Source organism: Passer domesticus, chromosome 3 (genome assembly GCF_036417665.1).
Source record: "Passer domesticus isolate bPasDom1 chromosome 3, bPasDom1.hap1, whole genome shotgun sequence".
Taxonomy (NCBI): domain Eukaryota; kingdom Metazoa; phylum Chordata; class Aves; order Passeriformes; family Passeridae; genus Passer; species Passer domesticus.
Genome location: NC_087476.1, coordinates 8,259,442 through 8,284,026, shown reverse-complemented (window position 1 = coordinate 8,284,026; position 24,585 = coordinate 8,259,442). Strand labels below are relative to the sequence as shown.

The 24,585-nt window shown below is 42.5% G+C and overlaps 1 protein-coding gene across 4 annotated transcripts in view; it reads left to right on the top strand.

The window, feature by feature from the left end:
- Window positions 1-956: 956 nt before the first annotated feature.
- The window catches only part of KLHL29 (kelch like family member 29), a 387,198-nt gene continuing 363,569 nt past the window's right edge, over window positions 957-24,585 (top strand). For 2 of the 4 annotated variants that reach the window (XM_064411794.1, XM_064411793.1), the window contains exon 1: window positions 961-1,232. The gene's annotated coding sequence lies outside the window, so the exon portion shown is untranslated. Of the gene's footprint in view, window positions 1,233-24,585 lie in introns of all 4 variants that reach the window. The other 2 variants (XM_064411797.1, XM_064411796.1) reach the window with 2 other exon arrangements.

Below are 24,585 nucleotides of genomic sequence, written 5' to 3'. Positions count from 1 at the left end.
AAAGCATTCTAATATTAATGATGATGGCTGGGTTTAGAACTGTTTTAGTCCACTGCAATAATTTTCATTTGTTTATGAGGTTGGGAAGAGAGAAAATGAAATTGCTCTGTTAGTGCTGGACCCTGCTTCCTCCAGGCACTGGGCAGCATGTGTCCCTTTTCCAATAAAAACATAGATTTGCCTATTTCTGTGGGTTGTGTGCTTCCCTCCCTTCCCTTTGCTGGCATTTGGCACAACTGCCTTACTTCTAACATGTTAGAGCATAAATGCATTTTTTTAACCAGCAAAGTAAGGAGAAAAGAATTTGATTAAGCTTATTTTTATGCTTACAGGAAATATAAAAGACAAAGTGTTCTATGTTTAAAACTACAGCATATGCAGCTTGTGTGCACATCAGAGAGATCCCTACAAAGCAGCACACGCAGATACAAGATTATACAGAAGAGAGAGACAGATGCAGATTTCCACGCGGAAAATCTCTAGTGACTCCAAACGCGATGGATATTAAAAAAAAAAAAATTAAAAAAAAATCGTGTTGTTGAATGAGAATGGTATCAACGTATTCCAACACTCCTCTGGACTTGGAGAGGCCCGGGACCAGGACCTCGGGGAGCGGTGATTCCATAAAGCGGGGCACTATTTCCTTCCAAGTCCCCGGTACTTTCCCGCAGGCAGCGGGAGCGCGGTGACCTTTGGAACGCGCTGTCCCCTGCACGTCCCCGCCGCGGCCCGCGGGCAGCGCTCGGGGCTCGGCGCCGCCCGCACCTGCGCCCGGGCGGGGGAGCGCGGCGGGAGCGCGGCGGGAGCGCGGCGGGGCGGCCCCGCGGGGCGGCGGCGAGGCCGGGGCTCCCTCCATCCTCCCTCCCTCCCTCCCTCCCGCGGGGGCGGCGCGGCGGACGGGGCGGGCCGGGCCGAGCTCCACCGCCTCCCGCCGCCGCGGTGATTGGCCCGGCCCGCCCCTCGCCCCGGCGCCCAGGCCACCTCCCTCCCTGGCTAAAGCGGGCAGTAGGTGAGGGGAAGGCGGCCAGACGGGAGCATGGTCGCGGCTCCGCAGCAGCCTCCGCCGCCGCGCCGCGCCTCCCTGCCCGGCCTCCAGCGCGGCTCCCGGCGCCCGCAGCCGCGCGGGGCTCTGCGTTAGCGGCGGAGGCTGCGATGCACGAGCTGCCGCCTCCCGCCGCCGCGCATCCCCCCGCCGCCTGAGGACGCGGCCGCCTGCGCCCCCGCGGAGGGAGGTAAGCGGCGCGGCGGTGCCTGCGCCCGCCGAGCCCCCGCCGCCGCCCGCCCGCCGCGCCGGGCATCGCGGCGCTGGGGCTGCCCTGCGCCTGCGCTCGCTGCCCGCATTAAAAACTTCCTGCGTGCCTCTCGCTGCCTGGGGGGTGCCGTGCGGGGGCCAGCGGGCCCTCAGAATGTTGCTGTGGTGGTTTGGGGTTTTTTCCCAGGGTTTTTTCATCTTGGCGTGGGGGTCTCCGCCCCCGCCGCGCACCCACAACTTCAGGCGCTCGCTCGGGGAGCGGCGGCGGCCGCGCAATTCCTCCCCCCGCTCCGGTCCCGGGGGCGGCGGCGGCGTCCCCGCAGACCCCCGTCCCTCCGGGGGCGGCTGTCCCGGTGGATCCTCCATCCCATCCCCGGGCCCGCTGCCGGAGCCGCCGCGGAGCTGCCTGGCACGGATCGGCGCGCACCCCGCAGGCAGCCTGCTTCCCTCCCTGCCTGCTTCCCAAACAGCCTCGGCCAGCCCCGTCCTCTCCCTGTGCCTGGCATGCATTCCCGTTCCCCCTTCTTGGTTCTCCACAGCCCCACGCGTGATACATACGAGGAACTTTTCAGCACGATATTGCTTAAATATATACATATATGTATATACATTTGTGTGTATATACATATTAAAACATTTCGTACGATTCCCATGCCGATGACATGTCCTCGTCGGTGTGAGGTTTGTTTGGCTGGTGCTGTGCTTTTCCATTGATGCTTTTTTTTTTTCCTCCCTTTTTATTTTTCTTTTTTTTTTTCCCCCTCCCTGAGTGTTGTTTTCCTGTAACTTATCTCCGAACCCGAGTGCTGCCTGGTGCCGTTCGGAGCACAGAGGTGCATCCCTTGGGTGCCGGTTTTCGGAAGGTCTGGCTTAGGCTGGGAGGGAAAAGCTACTTTCTGTTTTGACATTGAGTGGACGTGGCGAGCTGTCCTTGTCGTGTGAGGATGCAGGTCTGTGATCCCCGGGATTTTGGGTTCAGGTCTCTGTGCCTCCCCGGAGGGTGGAGGAAGGTCTGGAGGAAGGGACTTCTGGAGATGGATGGTGGTGTTTGTCGTACACTTCATAAACAGTGTGTGCTCATCGTCTCCAAGATTATTTTATTTTTCCTCTCCTGGTCTCATTTATTAAACTGAAAATATCCCTTGAACGCTGGAGACAGATTTATCTCCCCACCATAACCAAAAATGATGGAGCCCTGGTCATGTAGTTGGCTGCTTATCTTTTGTTGCTGTATATGAAAACTGCCTAGAAAAAAAATACAGCGTTCTGGTAACTAGATTAAGGGGGATTTAATCACTTTTCCATCAATGAAGGAAAAAGCCATGCATGTTTGCTGCAGGCTTATTACTTGTTTAAATGGAAGATTATATAGAGCATATTTCCGATAAATGAAGAAACTTTCTTTTTCCTGATAGTCTTGAAAACAACTGAGCAAGTGTGTGTGTGTGTGTGTAGGCACGTGTGAGTCTCTTGCACCGATTGAAACAGGTTTGTCAGGCTCTTCTTTTGAGGTACTTTCAAAAACCCAAACTACTGTAGCTTAAAGGTGACTGCAGATAACAGTATTATTGTTTCTTATAATTAGCAATCTGCTGAAACTTTAAATCCTCCTTGAAAGATAGGATCTGTGTGAGAAAAGGGGTAGTGTTCCATAAGCTTTATTCTTTTTTATTATTGTTTGCCTCCAAACCAAAGCAACAGTGTGTTTCTTATTGTTGTATTCTGGTTTAAACTGCTAATAGCTTTGTTTTTGTTTTTTTTCCCCATGTGGAGAAAAATCAAGTACAGCAGTATTTTACTCTGACATTTATCTGCGTCAAACTTTAGTTATGCTCAGGAGATTAAACAATCTTCTCTGGGTAATGTTCAGGATTGTGGCTTTTTGTTTGTTTATTCTTATAACCTGTTCTTATTGTGTGTATTTCTAGAAGTTGTCTTCAGTTTAGGATGAAATATTGGAGCTATGCAAATAATTCAGTGACCCAACCAGAATGAGACTTAGCCTGAATATGTAAACTGTGCTTTTCATTGCCTTGTTTTGCATAGCTGATTTTTTTTCCCATAACATCCATGTTGATATTTCCTAATAATGCCTATGGTATTTTAATTGAAAATTAACATTTGGTGTTTGAATAACTAACTCTTTGAAAAAATGAGGATATCACCGTGATTTATTTAAAAGTGGAAAAACATCTTGTCATACCAAGTACTTGTCTTGAAAATAATGACCTATAACACTTAATTTGGGTGAATTTCTGTTCATGTTCATTTTGTATACAATGAAGGGTCTTAAATGAACTCTGAAATACAAACTGGGCTCTTGGTCTCAAACTGCCTGACTTTCCGGCATTTGTTGTCTCCAGTAGCTTATGAAATGTGTGCACAATGTGTCAACCTTTCCCTTAACAACAAAACCTATGAGCAAATGTTCAGTGTGAATTATATTACGGAAATAAAATATTCTATAGTTGTCATGGTTACAAATAGAGGCAGGGTTACTGGTTTTCATCTGCATGCTGGGGAGGGGGGATCTAGTTTTGTCACTTTTTAATTACGTTTCTATTGAGTGATGGTCATACTTCAAATACCCAGTATATTAAATACATGGCACAGTGAATTAGATTTTGTCAAAGTCTTGCTGAAACGAAACAAAAAGTGGTGGTGTGCAGGAACAAACCCTTGTTCATTTGTTTTTTTTTGAAGCAGAAATCTTGAGGGAAGAAAGTAACCAGCTCTGTTTTGTCTTGGTTTCTAGATTAGCATGCTACCAGCGTTGCTGCTCTTCTTCAAACAATATAGTATATAGTGCGTATGTTGACTGGAAATCTTCTCAATGAAAGGAGGGGAAGGCACGGATCTAGGAATTAGATGTGATTTTTGGGTTTACTGAGCGCTGTGTCTGGTGCTATCACTTTTAGTGCCTGTTTGCGAGCAGAATTCATTATGCCCAGGTTTGCTGTGACAGTCTCTCCGGCGATGTTGCTCTGCTCCCACGCGTCCTCCTCTGCCAGGTAGCGATCCCTGGTGTCCCTGGGAGCTGCTCAGCTTTGGGCTGCGCTGGCAGCACCAGAATTGGGACCGTGAGTGTTCGCGGTTGTTGGCGCTCATCCCAGTGCCGTGTCTCTCCTTCTCCGTGCTCATCTGCAATTCAGTCTTGTCCATGCCTACTTGTTTTCCTGACCTTTTAATTTAGTTCCGATACCTGATGGACCCAGTTCTTCTGAAGCACAGGAGAAATAAATAAATAAAGGACCAAAAGAATTCATTTTTTTCCTTCCCTTCTTGCCTTTGTGTGCTGTGGTGGAAACTCGCATATAGCATTAGGGTGGGAAAAGTACCCCATGATCTGTAAATGGAGAGAGACATTCCAGGCTGTCCCACCTTGTTTAAACCTTGTAACTTGCGTCATACCCCTATTGTGCAATTTATTTTTTAATCTTAAAACTCATTTGGAGTTTTCTGTTGCACTTTGAAGTTTTGGTCTCTCTTTAATATTTTTTTGAGGTTTTCTGTCATACCCTCTTTAGGTTGAGCATGGTATTACTTGGGTTCTTGTAATGACATGTCCACTAAACTCCATCCATCACTTGGATTTGCTGCTGTAGGGTATGGACCCAGAGAACCAGCACAGGTGGGGGCTGGATCCCAAAGCTGCCCTGTTTGCAGAGCCTCAACTTCATAGTGCAGCACTGAAGTCTACATCATCTTCAGATCACTAATTCTTTGTGCCGCAGTTGACGCTTCTAGCTAGCTAAAAATCTCAGCACGGGTTAGTGACTTACTTGGTCCTTCTGCTTTTTTGTTTTTCCTTCCAGATCTTCCATTTTGCACAGTTTGCTGATTCAGTAATCTTAAATATGACCCGGTATCATTAGGTTCTGTGATTTGTGTACGTAATCACTTTTTTAATGTACTCGCCTCTCTGTGGAAGACAGTGTGAAACCTATATCCTAAAGCCCATAAACATACGAATTAGATAACGTTGAATATACCTGCAGGTGACTGAATTACTGCATTAACCCTTTGTCATTTTTTTTAATAATTTCTCTTGTTTTATGTTGACTTGCCCAGTGTGGAGAATGATTTCAACATCCCTCTGTGCAGTTAACTCTTCCATAAAGTTACTTGTAGGAAGGTGGAGCTCCTACATGGAGGCTTAAGATGCTCTTCCCAAGAAGCAAACTGCCAACAGCAAATCCAAGTGTGAGGCTGTATGAAACATAAACAGCTTTGACATGCTTCTGTCACTTTTGTGCTTCCTTTGTTACCAGAAGTACAAAGAACTCCTCCTTGGCTATAAAGACCTTAAAAGGAAATAGATTAGGAATCTCTTATGGGAACACCTTTCTGTCAGGTTTTTGCAGATCAACAGTGCATCCCAGGGTGTGAATATGCATTGTGTACCTGGTGCAGTGAAACCAGACCTGGTGCAAGTGGTGCCCAGAAGCCTTCCCGGTGCTGTTGTTATGCAGCCAGTTACCTCTGTGCTGTCTTGACCATCTGATAAATGACAGTAACTGAATTCCTAGTCACACTCTTCCATAAATAATTTTATGTTGTGGATTAGGATATGTGGAACATGGGACTGTTCTGTCTAATTTTTATGTGCGTTGTTTTGGTTTTTTTTAAATCTATGATGCTTAGGTTTGGGTTTTCAGGTATTCATGACTTGGATTTTGGCCATAATTGATATTAACATCAGAAAAACACAAGTTTTTTTTTTGTGGTCTTAAATTTTAGATAAAGTATAGTACTGCCTTGCAATAATAATACTGATTCTGTGAAACAGTCTGCTGAAATATAGACAAAGACTTATTTTAAAATGAACTCAATGTTCCTTTTGTAGCATTCTGTGATTTGTATTTTTGTTTAATTCCCTGCCATCCATTCCAATATGCTATGTGATGTGTACTGTTAAGTGCTGGGATTTCTGTTCAGGTTTGGTTTTTCTTGGATTGGTTTCCAATTTTAGAGCTACATAAGTGCAGGTAGTACACACTTTGATTGGGAAGCAGATTATATCTCAGGGTGTGCAATGGAACTGGTTCAGTGCAGCAGTTTGCAAGAAAATCTGCCACTGATAAAATTGCTCTGCAACATTGCTGTTAACTAAAAGCTGTTAAGTATGCTGTGGCAGGAGTGTTTCTTGGACTGTCAGTGTAGTTGAGAGACATTGTGAAGAATCCTTTAAGTTGATACAGAGGTATCTGAGGCAATAACCATGTTTGGTCGTAGGACTCAAATTCAGAACACGCTGATTTGTTGAGCTGGACTCTATTCATATGTCTCTTCATATTTTTGAATCTTGGAGAGATACTCATTATCAATCTCCACTCCTGTTTTTTATTTTAAAGCCCCCCAGACAAACCCAAAAACCTCCACCCCAAAACCAAGATCTGCATGACAGTGCAGACTTTTGAAATACTGGGTTTAAAGTGTAATTTAAGGCCTTTAGCTTCAGACACTTCTTCAAGTCCATGCCGATGAGTAATTAATATTTAAATCGGATAATTCTGCTCTAAGAGCTGCATTGTCAGACCTTGTTGTAGGATTTTGTTTCTGGTCTGCAAGAGCAGTGTTGGTGGATTTGCAGATCGCAGCATGCTATAGCTACTCAGAGAAAGGTTTCTTTTCTCAGTCTGAGGCTTAAACATGCTTTCTCCCTTAATTAGAGGGAGAAAAATTTAAATGCAGTTAGTTTTTCCAGCCACAGGTAAAACCCAGATCAAAAGGAGAGGTGAAAGAGTTCAGGAAGTTCATTGCAATAATCACACGACATGGAGTAACTTTAAAGTGGATGCAGCTGTGTTTACCTGTGCTTTGAAATCTATATGTATTGCAAAGCTCGGTTGATTTGTAGCTTGTTGAGCACCTGAATTCATTAAATGATTCCTAACATATTGTATACTTCAGAAACTTCATTTTTCACTTTCTCTTGATTTTTTTTTTATTGTCTCTTGCCTGCCAAGGGTGGAACAGTGCCAAATTGGAACACTTCATATTACAAAATGTTGTTGGGTATATAAATGTCTGGAAAATACTTTTGAAACTATATGAAATGCTGCAGAATGAAGTTAAGCAATATCTTTTTAAGCTTATCCATTAACTCTTTTCAAAGTTTGGAAGAGCAATGGCAGAGAAGCTGCTAATTCTGTATGAAATTTTTTATGTTCTATTACAAGCAGTAGAGCACAAAAATATACATATATGTGAAATGTATGAACTATTTCAGCTGTGTTGACCTATACACAATGAAATGGCTTCATGACAGTGCCTATATTCTTAAGTGTAACCTTAATATTGGGTGGCTAAGTAGAGCTATTTGGCATGAAGTTTTTGCTTGGATTATGAGGGCCAGGAACTCTGATGGCAGTGGAAGTTGGTTATTCTGGTTGAGCCTTTTTTACTTTTGCCCTCTTATTGAGTGGCTTTTAAAAAAAAAATTATTTAGAGACTATAAGAGATACTTCTGAACACTGAATGAATGAAAGAAGGAAAATAATAGAAGAAACACTTTCCTAAAATTTTACTGGTAGTCACTGGAGTAGGGAGAAGTTTCTGGAATGCTGGAGTAAGTAGTTGCTTGATTATGAGATACTGGTTATATTTTAAGGGTTTTATTTAAAAACTGGATCATATAAATATCTGCTTCAAAGATGCATCTTGTTTCTTTCTCATCCTCCCTTCTCAGTTGCGGATAGGAGTAGATGCAACAAAGCTTAGCCAGATGTTCCTCATGACAGTGGACTGCCCTGCTTTCCCCCCAGACAGTGGGTTTTCTCCCCAGTTGTGCAAACAGCTCAACAGATTACATCTGGAAAGCCTCTCTGCTACCACAGACACTTTGCAATCCATCCTACTCAGAGCAGAGAAATACCACATAGACTGAGGATATTGTGTGATGAGAGGTTATGAAAAATGCTGTGCCTTCTTCCTGTAGAAGGGCACAAAAAGTGTGTGACTAACACTCCCAGGTCATCTCTGACAGACTTGCTAATAAAATGCAAGGCAAAATGTTAAATGTACTACACTGCCCTCTTTATTATGCTATTTTTGGCTGATCATATGAGGAAAGTATGTATCATTTAAACAAAAGTCACTGCTCTGTCTTCCCTTCTTTCTCACCCCCACACTGTTTCACATTTCTAAACATTGAGCATACCAATCAATATTCCATTAAGAGGAGAATTAACTTGGGAGAAGCTTGCATGTATTTGCATGTAGTAGTTTATTTCTTGGTCTGTGGCTTTGTGTTGCCTTTCCCCAGTGTCATATTTTCTTTGGTTTTTTTTTTTTTTTTAAGAACAATCCAAATATTTGTGCAATTACTTCTAGTAGTGAGGTTTGCCATGCCCCATCTTAATTTTGTCAATATGAATTGCTGGTAGAGCTGTCTGCAATGCCCTGCTTGCAGGCAACATCAGTCAAATGTTTGTAGTTACCTTTTTGCTTCTGTTTTACAATAGCTGGGCATCAAGGTACTAGGCTTCAGATCAAATGTTGCCCCCGGTTACACACATGTAGTTAACAGAAATCAATGTTGCATAGGCGTAAATGAAAGTTGGGTTTGATCTTTGGTGAGTTAACTCTTATCTCTTCTATGTTGATGCTAGTCTAGATTTTCTGCAGGCTGGATTGAATGCCCGTTCTCAAATTCAGTATTTGTGAGGCCTTGGCTGTCTGTGCCAACATTTTATTCCTTATGGTCTTTGTATGAGACTGAAGGTAAAAACCTCCTGCTTGCTTTCTGAGGTCTGAGCCTTAAGACTGCAAACAAATGTAATGAGATGTGATTAAAAGCTGCCTGTAGCACATAAGAGCGTGGGTTGTGGCTGTGTGGGCCCTCCTGGGGAACCTCTCAGTTGATCTTGATGTGTGAATTGTCACAAGAGCTGCTGAACTGTGGACCAAATCCCGATCTAGTTAACACCTGTGGAGCTGACATATTCCAATATGTATCTGATGTTGCACCGTGCTTCTCTACCCTGAGGAACAAATCACTTGTGAAATTCAACTGTGAAGGTCTTGAGGTCGAAGAAAAAGTCTGCAAATCTCAGTAGATGACAGCAAATGCAAGAGAGGGGGAAAGAAATATTTGCTAGTTTCTGGTGTGTATGGTCCAGCTGCTTCAGTATCTTCTTTGCCCTCAGTTCTGCATTATATAAAATTTTCCTTGGTCCAGATCTGTGCAGTCAAATGAAGTTAAATTTGGTACCCTGAGAACATTAGATAAATATTCTACCCATTCTTTAAGTTTATTGTATAATCTTTGAAATAAAGACTCCTTCCTAGTATATTTTTCCTTTCTGGAAGGAAAGTGTATAGTTTTATGATTAAACTTCTGGGCAGTTTGAGTTTTGTAACATCACAGCCTCATCTCTCTGGGAACTTAAAGGTAATGAGAAGTTGTGACCAATATTTGAGTCACTTGGAGAAGGAAACTAAAAAAGGGCCTAGACATGGTATAGGAATTAAGGAAATAATAAGGCTTGCCTGAAGTCTCTAAAATGTCAGATTGACTTTAAAAATGGTACTTGGATACAGAGCTGGAGCCAGAGATGAAAAGGAGAATTATGATTGCCCTAATACTCTTTATTTTGGTGTATTTGTTTTTCCTCTGTCTCAGAGAGAAATTTTGAAAGCCCATTTGTGTGTATATAGGGTATGTTCTTGCTAAAAAAGAAATTGAAGCAAGTTTTCCTTAAATTCACTGTTTCAATATCACACTTGAACAGTTCACAGCAGCATCCTTCAAGCCTTCTAAAAACTATTCTTAGACAAATATTGTTGTTGCAGCAGCTAAGTTACTGAAGTATTGTATTGCAAGAATAATACAAGTAAAACAAAAAACCCAACCTTTGTGCCATGCTGGCATCTTTATTCAAAGAACTGCATACAGCTGCAGTGCTGTGATGGCAGAGTTGAGGGAGCGTGGGCTGGAGATTGAGAATGACACCCAGTAGGGTCAGGTTGAGAGGCTTAAACATTAATTTATACTGGAAATGCAGGTGCAGCTTGAGCCCAGGCATCTCCTGCTGGAGGTGATGGTTTAGGAGGGCATCATCAGGCACTCATCTGGAGAAGCCAGGGGGCTGGTTGGACCCCTGCTGGAAGTCCTTATTAACCATTTCATTCCCATTTTTAGGCTGCACTGTTTATCAGGCATTTATTCAACTTTGGGAAACATGAACAGGCTCAGATATCCTCAAGGTATTTATTAAAATGGCATCACACATGACAGTATAAGTCTTTTCCTGTCTAAATATTATCTAGTGAAATTAGAATCTATCAGTTCACGGCTTTCAGTGGTCCAGTCATCTCTCGGATTTGACTATAGCCACTTCAGGCTTGGCTTAAGTGGATAGTTTTACTCTAGAAACAAAGCATGAAACCCTTATTTTTATGTAAAAAAAGATTGCAAATTTAACAACAGTCAGAACTGTTCAGCCTTGGGCCATCTTGATTAGAAAATTGAAAGATTATAAAACCTGAAGATTGACCAACAGGATAAGATCCAAGAAATGTCAGTGCTCATTTTACCTAGATAATATTACTTTAATTTTAGGCAAAAATTTAGGATTAATGCCTGGGCATCGTGTGTATAACTATTACATGCACAAATAGACCATTTAATCTTGGCTTGCTGTATCTAATAAAACAAATATGTTTCACTGTAACTGCAGTGAACATAATGTTTAGAGATGCTTGCAAGAATGACTTTCAGACAGCTCATACGTGAGAACACCAAGTGACAGCATTGCTCTGTGAAACTCATGGCCTCTGTCTTCAGAAAAAATGGTAAATGTAACTCTCAATCTCTGTGTGGGCTGTTGGCCAAAAAGAATTTTACACAAGAAGTTTCTGATCTTTGCCAAGCCCAGAGCAGGTTGTAAGCATTGGTATCTGACCTGTCTGCCACTAGAGAGGGAAGGAGCTCCATGCAGAGCAGGGATGCAGGACTTTGATAAAGGCACGTGTCAAATAAATAAGTTGGTTTTGACATTTTTTTGGGGTTTTTTTTTTTCTGAGGGCAAAAGGAGGGCATGAATGTTAAATCATATAATTTCTTTATACTCCACAACAACTTTATGAGCAAAGTTTAGTTGCCCAGAAACATCTATAAAAAGACAGAAATGCTTCACATTCTGTGTATGGAAGAAAGTTGCAAATATTTTTGCCATACAGCAACAGTTAACTGCAAATTGTACTGTGGAAGCTGGAAACAAATATCTAACCATCCTGATGAACCAGGAAAGTGCCATATTCTGTATGAAATGGAAGCACAAAGATCTTCCAGGGAACTCTGGAAAGCAGTGGAGTTCTTCCATTTTCCTTCATGTGACCTCAGTGTTCTAGTCTGCTTTTTTATTTAGCTGCCACTCTGAAGCTTTGCTGTTGCACATACACACACAAAAAATCCCTAGAAACTATGTGGGGTCATCTTGAGTTCCGTGTGTAACTGCAGCTTTTTTTGGCTGCTTTAGGGTCAGGCTCGTGCAGTCCCATCTGCCTGGTAGCTCTCCTCTTCCAGTGTGGCTGGTTTGCTAAAGTAGTCTGCTTTACATTATATATTTATATTTATATTTCTCAGAGTAGCTGTACATGCACTCTGCTCCCAAGTTGCTGCATTATCTCTTCTGTCACTGCATCTTAAACCTTCGGCTCTCTTTTTTTAGATTTATCTTGTTTCAGATTAATGAAAGTGCCACCCACAATTATTGAGCATCTGAAGGATAAAATACATTGTGTTAACTTCAGTTTATATTTGAGGGTTTTTTAAAAATCTTTGAGTTTTCTGTTGAGGCAATAAACTCTTCTAGAACAAGGGCTGTTATTTTTTTGCCTGTACAGTTAGAGCTGCCTCCCTAGTTGTGCCTGGTGCTTTAACAGCACAAAAATGATTCATAAGCATTGAAAATGCTGTTCTTTTCCACCCCTCGTTTCCCCAGTTCAGTTGACAAAGATTCTGTTATGCGGAGGCAAAGCAGAACTTCAGTGTTTCTCTTAATTACTTATTTTTCAGATGAAAATATATCCTAGAGAGGTAAAATGAATGTTACAAAATGTTGTGATTTCTAAAATTATTTTAAAAGGGTTTAAAAAAATAAATTTATATTGTTCTAATCCAGAGATAGTGAGCAGTAAAAGAGGCTTGTTAGTCAGGGGTGTATCTGTTTCTTCTGGAAGGCAAGTACATGCTTTGTCTCACTCCATTAAAAATAGTAATCCCAGGAATATATTGAAGGCTCCAAACTATTTCGGAGGTGGTTGTTGATGTAGAGGTCCACAGTCACGCCCACCAGAGGGCATTTTATCACCAGTTTCTTGGGGAAAAAGTTTTTTCCTTAAGTCATGAATAAAGTAGTAAATATTGGACGGGAAAGCAATGTATGAAACATTGTACAGATAGCTTTTTTGTTTATATATAAATACATATGCTTATTTCCTGGCTGTATTTATATGTAAATAAGTAATGATGTAGGCTTGAATGGTTGGGTTTCCCCTATGCTTTCTAAATACTTTCTAATTTTACTTAGGGATAATCTGGGGAGAAAGGAATTCCTTCAAGCTCTCCCACAGCTGGTGTAGCTGTTGGTTACCAGGACACTGCCCTCCCTTGCACACAAGGGCAGCAGATGCTCTGGATGATTGCAGTGTAGCCTTGCTCCCCCTCTCCAGGGCACTCGGAAGCAGGGGCTGCTGTTCAGGAGCCCTGCTCATTTAGGAGCCTGGAATTTGTGAATATAGTTCATAGAGAAGCCCCTGGATCTGAAGGAAGCACTTGGCAGCTGGGGAAGTGTACATCTGCCAGATGGACCTGACATCTTGTGTTTGGCAGCAGTTAATGCTAAGGCATGATATGCAAAATACAAGGATGACAGCTAGGAAATGAATTTTTATTCTAAAAACTGTGTTTTGATTTTGGTTTTTGCTTTTTTACTCATCTGTTTTCCCTTATGAAATAAAGCTCTGCAGGAAGGGGAAAAAAAAAATCTGCTCCTGAAAATACCTTTTCTGGCCAGTTTTCAAGGTGTTTCCTCATGAAGCTGACATCTGTGCTCGAGGTTGGGCTGCCCTAGTTCAGATGTGCGACCTTCGTCGGCCTGATACAGCACATAAAATGTGATTAATTCCCTTTGATTCCCTATGGATAAATAGATTCTCTCCAGCAGAGCCCCTATGACTTGTTTACAGTCTCAGCAGAGGCCTGGGGTCATCTGAGACCAAGCTGCAAACCCGGGCAGGGCTCTGAACAGCCTGTGCTGGGACATGCAGGCAGAGCAGTGGCAAAAGCCTTTCTCTTTGCAGGACATTCCCTGCTTCCGTGTGGGATGTGCTCTGAGTGGTTTGATTGGAAATTCGGAGACTTTGTGATCCTTGAGAATCTGGCCCTTATCCACAGAGGATAGTGATCTTGTTTGGGATGGAGGGAGGCCAAGATGCAAGGCAAGAGCACAGTTCCTTGGAGCACAACCTCTGGGCAGGTGCCTGCAGCAGGGGTGGATGCGCTGCCTGTTTGGTGTGCTGCTGGTGGGGAGGCAGGAGGTGCTCTGGCTTCCCCTTATCCCAAGGGTTTCATGGTGCTCTGGTCTGAACATTCCTCCATGCAAAATAGGGTGAAGACCCTCAACAAATGGTGGATGTGGGGCTGTGTGGAAACAATTGCTCAGACCTTGAAATGATTGCAGTGAAAAAGTGAGGTGAAGGATTAATCAAGACTAGCTGTGCTTCATCAGCAGCAGGCAGTCTCCTACTAAACTACCTCAATGTTTTTCAGCCTCTTTTTTCAGATGATATATCTTTAGCCAGGAAATTTTTTTTTCCAACAGTGTTAGTGTCTGTGAAAATAAATGACCTATAAAAGGATTTTATTAATTCTCCAGGACTGAAACTTTGAATAACATTTTTAGATAGATAAATTTGCTTTCTAGAACTGTCCAGATGATTTGATAAAGACCTATGTCTTTGCCACCTTGTCATCACTGAATTTAGTAGCTTAATATTTCCAAGGATTGTAAAAGATACCTTGTGGTTAAGAGTTGTGAGGTCTTATAACTATTTGAGGGCTTGAGTGTAAATTAGCGTTAAAAGGACTTTAGATGTGATGATGTGATTCTGTATTTTGTTTCCTTGGGTTTTAATTTTGCCTGTGGTGATGAGCTGGACCACTTACAGATGTGGGGACCTAACTGTAAAGACTTAGGTTGTTGTAGTGGGTGAGCTAGTCTGCTAAGAACTTTGCTAGCATAAAAAACCCCAAATCTGTTAGGGTAAGAAAAAAAAAAAAGTAGATGGCAGCACTAAGCTGTTCTGAGGGAGAGAGAATTTGAAGGTGGGAAAGATGGAAAAGCCTGTTAAATCTGCAATTATTGCAACAGTGCAGAGCTCCCGCAACATGATAGCAACTCATATTAGCAAAAGAACCTTGCAATCTGGTTTCCCTGCTGTTATGTTGGGAGTAGATGCTACTGCTTCTTCTCATTTCATTAGTAAGGACCATGTGAGGTCTCAGTGTAACTCTGAGCTAAAACAAGCTCATATCTGGGTTTCCTACAGAGTGACTTAAGGATTTGACCTGATGGCTGTTTGTATCTTGGTGCTGACTTGTTAGCACTATTGCTATTGTACCAGAAACAATTCCTTTGCTTCCAAAGTATGTTCAAAGACTCATGTAACTTCAGCATATTTTCATTGAGGCTGTAGGTCTGAGGCAAAGTTCTGAGTTATTCCTTCTGTTAGTAGGACCACATAGCCAATAGTGTTTTTTGACAGACTGAAATCTTATAAAGATGCTGATTATTCTGCATTTGAATTAGTATTTTAATGTGCCTCAGCAGAAGCCTTTCATATTACAAAGAACTACTTGTCACCTTTTGCTTACTTTGCTGCTTTTCTCAGTCTGATGTCAGACACTGATTTAAGGCACCTCTGGAAGGGGAGGGGGAGGAGATGCTTGCCTTGGAGCCAGGTGACTGCCTTGCTTGAAATCTGTTTCTGAGCAGCAAAAGACTGTCTTTGCATTTTGTGAACTCCAAAATAGAGCAAGCAAAAAACCAAGTTCACTGTTTTTGTTATTGTACTTAGCTTTGAGGCAGCAAATAAACTAAGGAGTTGGCAGCATTGTGAGGGCAGAAAACTTGAATACTTTCAGGATATTCAGCTTTGAACAGAATGGGAGAAAATCCATGTGTTTTTAATTACCAAACTAGCTTTTTCCAACGTTTTGTCTGACCAGCACTGTCTTTGGGGAGCAGGAGAGCCTGCTGATGGTGCAGAAGGTGAGCTGCTTGGACTCTAGTCAGGCTTGGTGCTGTGACAGCTTCCCTGGGGAAGCCAAGCCTGTTTTAGTCCTCAGCCACCCTCTCAGTGAAGAACCTCCTCCTGGTGTCTAATCTGAACTTTATTTGATCTTCTTATGCAAATGGAAAACTAATTGTGTGGTGGGTATTTGGTGTAGCTAATGAGAAGACCCTCAAAATAATGTAAGAATCAATAAATCAACAAAAAGAAAGCAAAAAAAAAATCCAAAAACCCAACCAAAAAAAAAACTCAACCCAAGAATTTTGTACGTGGGTTGATTTGTAGCTTCTGCACTGAAAGTAACTAACTTTATATGGTGGTGATTGCATGTATTGTTTGTTATTATAAGTATTATAGGAATTTGGCAGGGTTTAAGACTGCTAAAATAAGCTGTTATTTTAGGAAACAGCAAGTAAGTTCTGCTTCTGGAGAACTGGATATGTTTTGAGGTCATAATTTCTAATATTACAGTTTTTGTACCTTCTTAAGCAGCTAAGGGCTAAGGTGGTTAATTGATATGCACTAGGAATTAACTTGTTTGTCACATGGATCTTACTGGTCCAGTTGTGACCTCAGAAAGATGGGAAATACGATATGTTTTTTTTTGTCTGAATCTGAGTTTGTGATACTCCTTTTTTAAAAAGATATTTAACTTAATGTGTTTTTTGGAAAAAATATTCAGTGCTTTTAAAGGGCTTAATGTGTTGTGTCCCGGTGAAGCCTGAAAACAGACTGACCATGGAGCTGCCAGACTTCAGGTCCATTTAATCAAATACCTACTTCCAGCAGTTCCCAAGGGGAAGCATTTATAAAAGGAGAAATGATATTTTGATTTGGGCTGTTGTAATTATCTTTGTCTCACAATACATTTCAGGGGTTATCCCAGAAGTTTAATATCTTGTACCAAGATTTGTTTTATCCTACACTCTTTAATCTATTGATGTTCTTAGTTGTATGTGTCTGCTTTGGGGCAATTTGTGCTTTTTTTGGCCTTGACAACTTCTGGCTTCAAGCTCTGCAGTCTGGTTAGACATTTTTGAGACACTCTTATTTTTATCTCTTCTGTAACTTGTAGCTGTTATTGAATTTCCCTTTGTTAGGCAACGAAGAAGAGAGAAACTGGAGTTATGATTTCTCTCTGCTAGTCATGATTTTACATTTTTATTTAATGCCTGAAGTCTGCTATCCAGTCTAGAGTCTGCCTTCAAATAAGCTTCTCCACATCCAGAATACTGTTATGGTCCTGTGAGCATTCTCTGATTCTCCAGTATTTCCCATGGATTTGGGTGCTTAGCACAGAGTAAGGAAGCAATACTGTTGATTTGATAGTGGCTCTTCAAAACTGCATTATTCCTCAAGCTAACACACTGAAGGTTTCTTGGTATTGTTTTCCCTGCCTCACTGAGCAGTTGTTGCAGTTTTCTGTGACCTCTCCAGAATGGTGCCCATAGGAATTTAGCTGAAGGACTGAAAGTCTGGATTGCTTTCCTTAAGATGAAATTAGTTGATATCCTCTGTTTATTTTAGTACAGGTTATCATTGATGTTCTTAAGGTTAGGGGTTTCCCTTTCGCTAAGATCAGTGGCTCTTCTGAATAGTTGTACAGATTTTGGGAAGTCTGAATTGGATCTTAGTCTATCTTTGGAACTAGGCTAACATCAAGAAATTATCTTTTTTTTGTGTGTATATCAAGGGTCCTGCTGTTCCACAGGTTTCCTTTCTTTACCAAGCTTTGCATCAGTAGGAGATGGTGATTTGCTGAAGTCTTGCTGTTCCCTTACTGTGCTGAGGATTAGACATTAAGTTTTGTCTCTTTCTGGTTTTACTCTCAGGAACAGCTCATGGAGAGGAAGGGAAGGATGAGCAGCATGACTCAGTGTACAGCATGCCCTCTCTGTCTGACAAGCTGTGCAGTCCCTGAGGTTTCTGTCAGCTCGGGCCAGAGCAGTGATATCTTCAGTGCAGCCAGGCTTGTGTTTGAGACCTCCAGGTCTTCACATCCATGTGTGATGGATTCCCCCAGCGGAGCAATGCTCGTCTCTGCTTGTATGTCTCATCCCCATCCCACCTATTTTCCTCTATTGCCTTTATAATGAGTCAAGTTGAATTTCTTTAAAAAAAACTTGATGCCCAACTTCCCTCTCTGGCTTTGACTTCTGGCTGTCATTTCTCAGGTGTCTGAACAGTTGCCTCAAGGCTTCTGCTTCTCTGTTCATTTGTGCTGATTTAAGCTGAACACGGCTGATTTATGAAATATATCTTAAAGTTGGCTGAATAGCAAGGTTTTGTTTTCCTCTTTTTCTGTTTTTTTTCCCCCTCCCTTCATGGGAACTTAATTATTGAGGGGTAGAAATTATTTTGGTCGCTGGTATTTTTCTGTTTTTATTCAATTTTCATGAAAATTAGATCCAAACGTAAGTGCTGTGCATTTTCTTCACGCTGCAAATTCTAAGAAAATATCACTTATAAACAGTGAAACAAACAAATAAAAATGTATCCATTGCTTGTTTGCTTTGAAGTAATAGTTGTATATAATCAAATGACTCCAGGAGCTGGCAGGCAGCTTTAAGAACAACATCAAATGCGATTAAAGCAAATACTCAGTTGGCAACCATTGGACCTTTATCACAGTTAAGGCTTCTCAGCATCAGACTTTCAGCACTCCTGAAACACTGTGAGAATGAATAAATAGCCATCTTCAAAAATCTGAGGTGATTGCATCTCTTTGGCCTTTGTCATGCCGTTTCTGCTTTGTGACTTTCTGCATTTCTTCTCCACGACTTTCTGCATTTCTGCAGTGTCTCGTGTCAGGCTTTGCAAAGCTCCAGGAAGGGGGAAGCTGAGATGCGCAGAGGAGAAGGGATTTGCCTGAGGCGCTCAGATCAAATGCACTCCCAGTTCAGGTGGCAGAAATTGCGACTTGCACATTTCTCTCTAGGCTCCAGTAATCTGTTGTCCTGGAGGGCAGCGCTGTTTGTTTGTGCCTGGGCAGTCTCCAAGGTGACCTGCCCTCGGGGGTGGGTCCGTGGCTCCTGGCTGCAGTGGGGAGGTGAAGTTTTGCCTGTGATTTGAGCAGGTTGTAGTGGTGATAATAAAACCACATCTGCCCCACTGCCAAGGACTTGGCTGGCCTTGTAAATATGAAGTTCTAGTGTGTCTTTCCATTCTAGTCATCATAGAATAGACAGAGACAAGACAATGGTTTTTTTTTTTTTTATTCTCCAAAAGTAAAATGGTCCTTCCCCTCAAAAAAATCAAGAAATCTTCTTTGTCATGTGCTGCCACAACAATGCCTGTAGCTTTCAGCACTTGAACTTTGCCACTTTATTTTGTGGAATACTTGTTCTTTATTTCAGTTCTACGCTGGGCTGTAGAATGTTGTATGCTCCTGTAGCAATGCCCTGTCAGCCCCAGTGTGCCTCTGTGATGGCTGACAGTCCCAGAGACCTTGCCAGGGAGCTGCTGAGCACAGTGTGCAAGGAAGTAGCAAAAAACCTATGGAATTGAGCCCTAGCAGGCAAAAAAATTATTCCAAAGCTGTGACTGAGGCAAGTTTTTCTGAGCTTGGCAAAGGAGGCTGTGATGAAGGTTGCCGTGGAACTGTCGTCATGCTGAAAGGGAACTCATGGTCTTTGGCTTGGGTACTGTAGGATGTTAGCATAGATTAGAGCCATAGGGTCCTAAGGGTTTGGTTGTCTTAGACAATATTTGCTGGTGTGAGTAGTTGAATTGAGGCAGCTACTCCAAACTGCTCAGCTCCTTAAATGAGGGGCCTCTTGCAAGGAGTCAGCAGTGTTCTGGTAACCTGGAAGAACATGGGTGCCTAATCTGCAGTACAGTGCAGAGTCACTCCTCTGGTGTCTCTGCTGTGCCGAGCCTGTGCATTGGCACAGCAGTGAATGGAGCTGATGGAACTGTGTGCAGGGCCATGGTCTGTCAGAAGCTTGATGAGTATTCCTCATCCTATAGCTGCTGGATGGCTGTGGGGATTATTCTTTATTTCCCAGAGGTGGGGTTTTTGCTTGTAAAAACTGAGTCATGAGGTAGGAGAAGCCCTTTACACCATTCTGGGTGTCTGATGCCCAGGCAGCAGCAGCAGCTCTCGGGCATCTCTTTCTCAGTAGCACAGCAAAGCTGGGGCTGTGGGGCAGCACTGAAGCTTCAGCACCAGGGCATCCTTAGAGCACTGAGCTGGGGCTCAGACCTCAGAGCAGCAGCTGGCAACACTGCTGCAGAGACAAGGGCTGTAAGTGGAGTATCGGAGCAAATGGAGTGTTGGAAATCTGAAGCACTGTCCGGAAGGGAAACATCCACTAGAGGAAAGTCAGCTGTGCAGGAAGGAGATGATAGAGCTTTTCCTGTTTGCACTTAAAGGAGAATTAAGAAGATAATCTGCTATGACAGCTGCCAGGTAGCTGCTGCAGTGCTGCCTTAGTGATGCCCCAGTCCTTGCCCAGCACCTGTGCCTGCCAGCTGCTGATCAGGGGATGCAGCCATGGATGGCCCAAGTGGAAATGCCACTCCTTTTGGAAGAAGGAAGAACTTGGCTTATGGAGAACAGGGGAGCAATTAGAGCAAAATGCTTCCTTTCTGCAGGGAATCCATGAGTTCTACCTTAAAGATTGGTGGTAGTATTGCTTATGCAATCCTGAAAAGTTTCAAGAAAGGAAGAATTAGCAATCGATGACATTGTCCATAACTAATCCTGTGCTGAGACCTGTTGAGTCTTGGAGGTACTTAAATTGTTTTATTTCCATATTTTAAAAGCATCTGAGAAGGAAATTACTGTCCAGCTGTCTTCCAGCTGTATTTTCATAAAGTTGACCATGCCTCTAGCTTGAGAATATGTTGTCAATTTCCTCCCTTTCTTTAGTTACTTTCTTTAAATGCCTTATCTCCTAGTTCTTGACTTAATGAGGTTTCTCCCCATCAGTCATAGGGAGAAGTGTTAGAACCAGTCTTCAAGCTTTGAATGGTGGTTATGGGAGAAAATATTCTAAAGTATTTCATATTTTTTGAGGGAACATGCTCTTTCTAAAAGTCTGGATGGGCCACGTGTCTTTAGTTGATGTAACCAAGCCAATACTGCTGTGATCTGCCAGGATCTGCTTGCTCTGACCAGAGGATGGAGAGGTCATGAGGTCCCATTTCCCTCTTTGGCTCTTGGTGTTTGGCAGCCACTTGAGAGGCAGCATTCTTGAAGTGACCTGCTTCTTTCATCTGGCAGTGACAACCTCACCCAACCAGCAAGGCTGTATGTGCCAAACTATGTGCATGCTTGGTAGCTCCAGGGTCCAGACCACAATCTTTTTTGTAGAACAGAGGCCAGCCCTGGAGTTAGGCTGGTCCCCTATAGTTACCAGCTGTCGGGCTTATAATCTTGAAGTAGTACAGCCTACATCTAATGTTAATTATTTGTCTATGCAAGCTTTCACCTACATCTTAACTAAGAGGCAAAGGTTTGTGCTTTCAACACGAGACAGGTCAGGGTTTGCACTGTCCTATAAAAGCTTGTGGTTATGGACTGAACTCCTTGCTTTTGATGTAAAAAACCCACAAAAAATCAACGAACTAAAATCAGTAGTTCCGTACTCTTAAGGAGGTATTCCTTAAAAACATGTTGGGCAGTCCAAAAAAGCCTCTTAGACACTTTTGAAAGAAAGTGCTGAATATTTCCAGAAATGCTGTGTATTACTGGCTTAGGGCACTTCTGGCAAGTTCAGTAGTTAAGCAATATGCTAAGCTGGGCACCAGTAGGGAAACTCTCACTGATGGAAATCTTGCTTAAACTATTAAAAAACTTAAAATGGTCAAATCTGTACTTAAGTCAGAGGAAAATGTTGAAATATGTCCTTTTGCATAAAGGGATTTCCTTTTGAACCCAGCTGGACATTTTTAGCCTGAAAAGGAAATCAGCAGCACAGGTAGATACCAAATCTGTTCTGCAAAGAGCTGTTAGTCCCACTGGAAAGATTCCTGAAATGAAACTTCTCCAGCACAATGAAGTATCAGTAGTGCATCCTTCCCCACAGTGGAAGTTCAGAAATGCAAACTGTGGAGCATCAGTCAAGCAGTTTTCTTGAAGTCCCTTGCTACTTCATTACTCATGAGAGGGGACAGCCAATGTTTGCTGCATCAGTTTGTTTTGGGATTTTTTTGTTGTTATTGTATGTGTTTTGTTGTTTTTTGGGTTTTTTTTTTAATTGTAGCTCTGAGGAGAAGCATAGTAGCAATGGGAGTTCAGCAAACTTCAGCGAAATAGGCAAAGTAGTCTGCTAGGAAGTATCATAATTGAACACAAACTACATTTGTCAAAATAAATGAATGAAACAGAGTTTATGGTACATTAACTTGTTTGCTTACTTGCACGTAACCAAATTCTTTTGGATTAGCAATTGGTGTCCCACTCATTAGTGAATGTTAATTGGATTCTATTATGATACTTATTGGCAAGTTTGAGAACAGAGAAAGAAAAGGAAACAAGTTATTGGGACCAGGCCCAGTAAACTGCTAAGCACTCTTTGGTTTGAGCTGAATTTAAATGTATTATTTAAACTTTCCTTCAAAACAGGAGAACTGGCTACCTGCAGCCCACCAGGACGGCAGCAAACTTGTCATCTGTCACAGCCCAATTGCTCTGTGATTCGGGTTTGATTTTTTGGAAGATGTCAGAGGTGTTGCTGACCCTCCTGTGCTGCCAGGCCTGGGCCAGGGTCTGGCCTTCACCTCTCCCATGGTGCTGGGGGTGGTGGTGCAGCTCAGCTGCTCTCGTGTTCCACCCTTTGGAGCTGCAGCTGCTTCTCCCGTTAAGCACAGCTTTTCCAGAAGGTACCAAGCGAAATTGGGGCGAGTCTTGCCAAATCCTTTGCTGACTCCGAGGCTGTGAATACCATTAGTGAAAACTGACTGTGGAAGAAATTCTCATGTTGCTGTTGGGAGAGGTAATGGCTGTGTCTGAAGGATTTCCATGCTACCGACGTGAGGAACGAGGCACTGGTTTGTGTCACAGTCACAAGCCAAATCCCTGCAACAGAGCAGGCTTCCACATGTGTTTGAAGGTGGCAAAGGAGCTGTTTTGGCAAGTGCATTAATTCTTGGAGAATGATTAGGTGGGGTGGAGATCTTCCCCCTCTGTATCAAGGAGGTTTCTCTCCTGATTGTTTAACTTTTTATGAGTAAGGTACAGGAAAGAAACTGCGTAATTCATTGAACTGTGTTTTAATCAGATGTTAGCACTTTGCTGTTCCATATGTCTTACTAGGCATCTCAGCAGGTTTTTTTGGGTAATGGTAAAAAACGAATCAAGCCACTCTTATCTCTTCTTGCTTCACCAAGCAGGACTCAAACGAGGAGATCAGTATGGTGATCCCGAGCCAAGAGCCTCAGAGGTTTTTAGCAAACTGCAGTAGCAAAGACACTGATGAGGTGACGTAGCAGAAGCTTCTTAGTGTTTTTAACATTCAGAATGTCAAGGAAGAAGCCATTTTTGCTCATACCTGAAATGTTGTTTCTTTGTCCTAGGTAGCAGGTCAAGAATCTTGCTGCTCTCTTTGAAGCATTGTCCCCTGCCTGGCATAAGTGTCTGTACCATCTGTGGCCAGGGATATATTCCTTTATATTGTCCTGGTGAACTTGGCATAGTATTGGTGCTTTCCTGTATAACTCTTAATTAGTCTCACCTGAAGTGTGCTTCTAATATTCTAAGTTTTGTCACCAAACTCTTACTTCTATTAGAAATACGATTGGCATATACATTTAGTGATTTTTTTTTTTTGCAGAAGTTTCTTTATCTAGAGAAATATGATGAGCAAAACCACATTGAAGGAGTTGGTTATACTTGGTCTCCAGTGCAGCATTAGCTGCATACTGCTGACAAGTTTAGAAGATTACAAATAGCTATCTTTGATGCTAAACCCCTTATTTCCAGGGTATTACAACCTCACTCTAAAATGCTGAAGTACTTCCAATGGCTTTAAAGAGGTGCAAGTTAATTTCAGAACCTGTGTTAAAGCAGATTGATTAGTAACTTGGGGTAGTTAGAGCATGAAAAGCAGTGGGATGTCATAACTCTCTGGAAGAGTCATCTGTGTCTAGCTGAACTCAGGATGATGTCATATCCCAAGCCATTCTGTGATCACTGAAGTCTGCAGAGATAGATTTTCCCCTTTGTTGTCATGGGGAATCATCTGGATCAACTCCAGGCTGCAACTTGCTTGGACCTTCTGGTCTCTGGCTGAGAATTTTTTTCAGGCATGCTGGAAATATGGTTCATTTAGCAAGGCTTATCAGCAAAGCCAAGAGCTGTGTTAAGGTTGATATTCCTGCCTTAGAGAAGGTTTCTTGCGTTATTTCCATAGGAGTATTTTTATTTTGCTGTGATTGATGGCTGGTGCTTACAGAGCATCTTGGGTTATGCAGAGCTGAATGTTTGAATGCTGAGCCATCAGGTATATGGCCAATGGTTGAAATACAAAAATTCAAATTAGATACCTTCATACTGAATGCAGTTCAAGGAATCACAGAATAGTTTGGGTTGGAAGGGATCTTTAAAGTCTACTTCAATCCACCTGCCATGGTCAAGGTTGTCTACAACTACATCTGATTGCTTGGAGGCCCATGACCTTGAGTGTTTCCAAGGATGGGGCACCTACCACCTCTCCACAGAGAAAGATGTGCCAGTGTTTCACCACCCTCATTTTAAAATACTTCTTTATGTTGAATCTAAATCAACTCTTTTATTTAAAAATTATTGCTTCTTGTCCTATTGCAACAGGCCCTTGCTGAAAAATTTGTACACATCTTTCTTATAAGCCCCCTTCAAGTACTGAATGGCCGTGATAAGGTCTCCCTGAGGCCTTATCATCTTCAGGCTGAGCAACCCAACTCTGCTTTTCCTAACAGAAGAAGTGTTCCATCCCTCCAGTCATTTTTGTGGCCTCCTCTGGATCTGCTGTAGCAGGTCAGTCAATGTGCTGAGAGCCCCAGGGCTGGATGCAGCACTGCAGGTGTGGCCTCAAGAAGGTGGAGTAGAG